The sequence below is a fragment of the Lissotriton vulgaris genome, chromosome 1_1 (assembly GCF_964263255.1).
Source record: "Lissotriton vulgaris chromosome 1_1, aLisVul1.2, whole genome shotgun sequence".
NCBI classification, from domain to species: domain Eukaryota; kingdom Metazoa; phylum Chordata; class Amphibia; order Caudata; family Salamandridae; genus Lissotriton; species Lissotriton vulgaris.
In genome coordinates, this window is record NC_141685.1 from 985,896,261 (window position 1) to 985,903,266 (window position 7,006).

Genomic DNA, 7,006 nt, shown 5'->3' on the forward strand with positions numbered 1-7,006 from the left:
CGCAACAACAGGAACTCTCAGAGTTAGAAATATCATTACACACAGCGAATGTGGCCCATATGGCAAATCCCACGGCGAACTCAGCTCACACTCTGCAGTTGCGCCAACAGCAATATAAGGAACATCTCAGGATGCAGGCAATCGCCAATATCTCGGCAACAACCTATAGAATCTATGATGTGGGGGGATAAGGCCGGGAAAATACTAGCCTGGTTGGACAGGAAAAAGGGAGGCAATAGAGGCATACAACAGTTACTCACCGGTGCAGGGACACTTCAGACGCATCCCGAGGAGATAGTAAACACACTGGCAGATCACTTCGAAACAGTTTATACCCCAGAAAGAGAAGTCACGGAGAATGCAGCATTAGCCTCCCTTAGCCACATTGTGACCCAGACACTTCCACCGGAGGCAGTCCAAGATCTAGATGCAGATCTCACGGTTGATAAAATACAATTGGCTATACATGCGATACAATCAGGAAAAGCCCTGGGCCCAAACGGGGTCCCCATAGAATGGTACAAGCTTATGTCAGACACACTAAGCTCGCCACTGCTGGCAATGTACACGGAGAGTTTGGCGAACGCAGAACTCCCTCAAGACCAACGGACCACAACGATAGTAGCGATCCCAAAGCCAGGTAAGCCACCGACAGAGTGCGCATCTTACCGCCCAATATCTCTTCTCAATGCAGAAGCAAAAATCCTTGCAAAGCTTTTAGCCAATAGATTAATGACCAGTCTCCCGCAGCTGATCCACCCAGATCAATCGGGTTTTCTGCCGCATAGAAACACTGCTCTTAATCTCAGGCGTGTACATGGAGTCCTGGCTCGAGCCCCGTTATTAGTGGAACCAGCGGTGATCCTTTCCCTGTATGCCAGAATCGCGTTCGATATGGTAGAGTGGGGACAACTCTACGCAGTCCTGTCCCGTATGGGGTTTGGCCCCAACTACATAGCTTGGATACGTCTCCTGTACGCCAACCCGGTGGCTCAGATCACTGCTAACGGCCACATCTCACGCACAATCCAACTGGCAAAGGGGACCCGTCATGGCTGTCCCCTATCACCCCATCTATTTGCCCTGGTCTTGGAACCGCTGGCGACGTGATTCGAACAACGCCATTATTGAAAGGGATTAGCTGGAAGGAGGGGTGGGAGGATCGTATATCACTTTACGCCGACGATATGTTGGTGTATTTGACGGATCCGGACAGGGGCATACCAGCACTCATCACTCTCTGTGATGCATACGGGACAACGTCGGGCTACACTCTAAATTGGTCGAAATCTGTACTGTACATTCTGAGGGGGACAGATCCCTCACTTGCTGCTGACTGCTCGCTTGTAGCAACTACGGGCTCCTTTAAATACCATGGCATCTACATCACCAACAACCCAACAGAATTCTTTGATAAAAATCTGAAACCACCCCTGGAACGTCCGCAAAATGATGTGAAGCATTGGGCATCATTACCACTAACGCTCCTCGGTAGAGCAGCGCTCTACAAAATGATGGCCCTCCCGAGATTTCTGTACGCCCTAGAGAACACCCCGTAGCCGGTCTCACCACGGTACTTTCAGCAGGTGACGGCATTGGTATCCAATCTATTGTGGAATAACCGCCCGGCACGCATTGCCCATATCAAACTGAACAGAAGTTGGTACGAGGGGGGGACTGCCCTACCGAAAATCCAGATGTACTATTGGGCTGCACAACTCAAATTTATTAACCAATGGATGCACTTGCCTCGGGAGGTCCCAGCCTACAGGGCCGACAGCACACAGTTAGGCACACATAGCATGCTATCAGTACTCTATAACAGAGGCCAGGCGGCAAAATTGATGGGACCCACAAAGCATACGGCCACGCTTTGGCACACGGCGCAGGCGAAATTGGGTTGGAAGGGAACACTCACTAAGCTCACCCCACTCTGGGACACCAAGGCACTGGGGCAACTAAGGCGAAGTAAGGGGTTTACACAATGGGACAGCATCGGAATATCCACGGTGGGCGACTTATGGGACAAAGGGACAGTAATCCCGTTCACACGGATCCAGCAACAATATGACCTGGGTCCGAATGAAACTTACAGATACGTGCAGATCAGACACGCCCTATTACAGGCAATACCAGCAGACACCGACGTCCCGGAATCCTCTCCGTTAGACGATAGGTTACTCACAGACTACATGCAAAATAGTGCAACTTCACTTACCTACCGTAAGTTGATTAATAACCTAGCGGACCCAACACTGAAATTGCGAGAGAGGTGGGTGGAGGAGCTGGGCGACCTGGATGAGACAGAATGGAATGAAGCATTGGCGTCCCCAAGGGAGGTGGGTATTTCGGCTAAGTTCAGACTAGTACAGCTTAAAATCCTGCATCGGATATATTACACTAGAACCACACTACACAAGCTGCAAAGAGCTCCGCATCCCTACTGCCTTTGTGGCTGTGGCGAAGAGGGTACGCTACTCCATACTCTCTGGGAATGCCCATTCATAACCGACTACTGGCGACAAGTGATGCGCACTTTCTCACAAACACTTAAGGTCTCCCTAATACTAGAGCCACGTAAATGTATTTTAAATATTTGGGATCCAAATAAAATAACCAGGTATGGTCAAATATGGGGCACATTGGCAATCATGGTCGCAAAAAGAGACATAGCGCAAAAATGGGGCACCTCAGAAATGCCCACCATAGCACAATGGAGCAGAAATATGGACATACTAATGTTAACGGAAAGGGCGGTATATGTAACTAGGGCTAATCCTCGTAAATGGAACAAGGTGAGGACTTCTTGGAATGTGTATAGAGGAGAGATATGTGACTCACTGCCAGAAGATGTTGCCAGCTCTGATGAAGAAGAGGACAGGGAGTAGGACAGGAATGGGGGGCTGCTGATTACGGTAGAGTGCAAAGTGATATATCACACATGAGAATGCATCTTAAAACTCAGACTGTATGCAATGGTATATCTAAATCTTCATAGTACTATTGTCGTATTGATTATCAACGTGTATGTTTGTTACACTGGAAAATAATTAAAAAAAAGATAACTCAAGGAGAAGATGAAATGGCAACCGAATGAGAGACATTAACCAGTTTTTGGAGTACGATACCCTCCTTTATTTCTTGCCATGTTTTAATTTGTGTATATTCCATGGCATATGATAGAATTGGTGTAATTTTCATACCATAGACTTCCAGCATCGGTATAAAATGTCTATTTCCCATAGAGCGATACAGATGTTTTAAAGCTCCAACATGGGAGTCTGCCTTCCGACGTAAACGTTGAAAGTGGGCTGCATCTTGTAGATTATACGTAAAGATCCGGCCCAGATAGACATACTCTTTTACTGTCTCTATTGGTTTGCCTCCTAATGACCAAACATAAGATAGAGGTTTCCTTCTGCCACTAAACGAGAGCTTTAGTTTTAGAAATATTTGGCACTAGAAAATTTTCAGTTACATATTGATTTAGTTCATTCAAGTTTCTTTGCAAGCCTATTGGGGTTCGATCAAATATCACAATATCATCAGCATACATTAAACAATGTATGCCAATTTGAGATGATTTTGGTGGATAGTTTTTAGGTCGAGCCTTTACCATTCCGCAGGAATGGGAAATGGGGAGAATTCAAGTCGGCTATTTTCTCTTCAAACCAAAGGGCTTTCAGCCGCGGTTTTCTTGCAGTGCCCGTGAACCACGTGATAACATGCACGCGCATTCAGGGCCAGCCAGCCCAGCACATCAAAGGGCTTCTCCTCCCCTAATTATTCATGGCCGGCCGCAGGCCGGCCGTACTTTCAGTTTCCCCAGAACGGCTAATTAGGGGAGGAGAAGCCCTTTGATGTGCTTCACACCAATGCGCCTCAGTCATTCCTCTTCTTTGTATTTGCTTCCAGACTCCGATCTGCTCATGTGCACAAGACGCTTTACACATTACACTCATCTGCCTGAAGTGGGAGTTTTAAACAAGCAAAGCTGGTCCTTCTGTACTTGCAGTTTCACTTCTAATGTGTGTTGTTATTTATCATGATTTTTAGCTGAGGTGTATCACGCTTGTTCATGAGTTTGATCTCTTCATACTGTCAAATGTTTTCTAAGTTGTTTTTGATTGTCTTACCACTGGAGGTCTCCCTGTGCTACATTTAGCCTCTGACACATGCAACGCCACTCAACCACGCAACGCCACTCAACCACGCAACACCACTCAACCACGCAACACCACTCAACCACGCAACGCCACTCAACCACGCAACGCCACTCAACCACGCAACGCCACGCAACTACGCAACGCCACGCAACTACGCAACGCCACGCAACTACGCAACGCCACGCAACTACGCAACGCCACTCAACTACGCAACGCCACTCAACTACGCAACGCCACTCAACTACGCAACGCCACTCAACTACGCAACGCCGCTCAACTACGCAACACCACGCAACTACGCAACGCCGCAATGCCACGCAACTATGCAACGCCACGCAACAACGCAACGCCACTCACACATGCAACGCCACGCAACTACGCAACGCCACTCAACTACACAGCGCCACTCAACTACGCAACGCCACTCAACTACGCAACGCCACTCAACTACGCAACGCCACTCAACTACGCAACGCCACTCAACTACGCAACGCCACTCAACTACGCAACGCTGCGCAACTACGCAACGCCGCAACGCCACGCAACGCCGCAACGCCACGCAACTACGCAACGCCACGCAACTACGCAACGCCACGCAACTACGCAACGCAACGCCACTCACACATGCAACGCCACGCAACTACGCAACGCCACGCAACTACGCAACGCCACGCAACTACGCAACGCCACGCAACTACGCAACGCCACGCAACAACGCAACGCCACGCAACAACGCAACGCCACGCAACAACGCAACGCCACTCAACTACGCAACGCCACTCAACTACGCAACGCCACTCAACTACGCAACGCCACTCAACTACGCAACGCCACTCAACTACGCAACGCCGCGCAACTACGCAACGCCGCAATGCCACGCAACTACGCAACGCCACTCACACATGCAACACCACTCAACTACGCAACGCCACTCAACTACGCAACGCCGCTCAACTACGCAACGCCGCTCAACTACGCAACGCCGCTCAACTACGCAACGCCGCTCAACTACGCAACGCCGCTCAACTACGCAACGCCGCTCAACTACGCAACGCCGCAATGCCACGCAACTACGCAACGCCACGCAACAACGCAACGCCACTCACACATGCAACGCCACTCACACATGCAACGCCACTCACACATGCAACGCCACTCAACTACGCAACGCCACTCAACTACGCAACGCCACTCAACTACGCAATGCCACTCAACTACGCAATGCCACGCAACTACGCAACGCCACGCAACTACGCAACGCCACGCAACTACGCAACGCCACGCAACTACGCAACGCCACGCAACTACACAACGCCACGCAACTACACGCAACGCCACTCAACTACGCAACGCCGCTCAACTACGCAACACCGCGCAACTACGCAACGCCGCAATGCCACGCAACTACGCAATGCCACGCAACAACGCAACACCACTCACACATGCAACGCCACGCAACTACGCAACGCCACTCAACTACACAGCGCCACTCAACTACGCAACGCCACTCAACTACGCAACGCCACTCAACTACGCAACGCCACTCAACTACGCAACGCCACTCAACTACGCAACGCCACTCAACTACGCAACGCCACTCAACTACGCAACGCTGCGCAACGCCGCAACGCCACGCAACTATGCAACGCCACGCAACTACGCAACGCCACGCAACTACGCAACGCCACTCACACATGCAACGCCACGCAACTACGCAACGCCACGCAACTACGCAACGCCACGCAACTACGCAACGCCACGCAACTACGCAACGCCACGCAACTACGCAACGCCACGCAACAACGCAACGCCACGCAACTACGCAACGCCACTCAACTACGCAACGCCACTCAACTACGCAACGCCACTCAACTACGCAACGCCACTCAACTACGCAACGCCACTCAACTACGCCACGCCACTCAACTACGCAACGCCGCGCAACTACGCAACGCCGCAATGCCACGCAACTACGCAACGCCACGCAACAACGCAACGCCACGCAACAACGCAACGCCACTCAACTACGCAACGCCACTCAACTACGCAACGCCACTCAACTACGCAACGCCACTCAACTACGCAACGCCACTCAACTACGCAACGCCACTCAACTACGCACACATGCAACACCACTCACACATGCAACGCCACTCACACATGCAACGCCACTCACACACGCAACGCCACTCACACACGCAACGCCACTCACACACGCAACGCCACTCACACACGCAACGCCACTCACACACGCAACGCCACTCACACACGCAACGCCACTCACACACGCAACGCCACTCACACACACAACGCCACTCACACACACAACGCCACTCACACACGAAAAACCACTCACGTTGCCAATAGGTCTCGCAGTACGACAGTTGGAGCCATTACAATTGCAAATAACAATGCCTTTCACTTTGGTTATCATTTTAAATACATAAAGGGCTTTGTCATTTACAAAACCAATAGCTCCAACTTTCCTACTGCGAGACCTATTGGCAACGCCAGTGCTTGTTTAATTTGGGAGAAGCGCCCTGGTAAATCACTAATATAAGGTCAAAATGAAAGAAACAAACATCCTCCTATGACAGTAGACCCCAGTATGGTAACAGAAGAGAAAAACGCTTCACGGAAAGAAAACATGAGGGTGAAAGTAGATGGGTAATTGCACAGTGGTCAGCACAATGAATGAGGGGAAGTAAATGACTGGTTTTAGAGCAGTTTAACACCAGGCAGCACATTGGCAAGAAGATATTTGGTAGTGTGTTATGTGTTCTGTTCGAAAAGAATGGAGAAAGAAAACACAGTGCGCTACTGGTGTGGATACTCCTGGT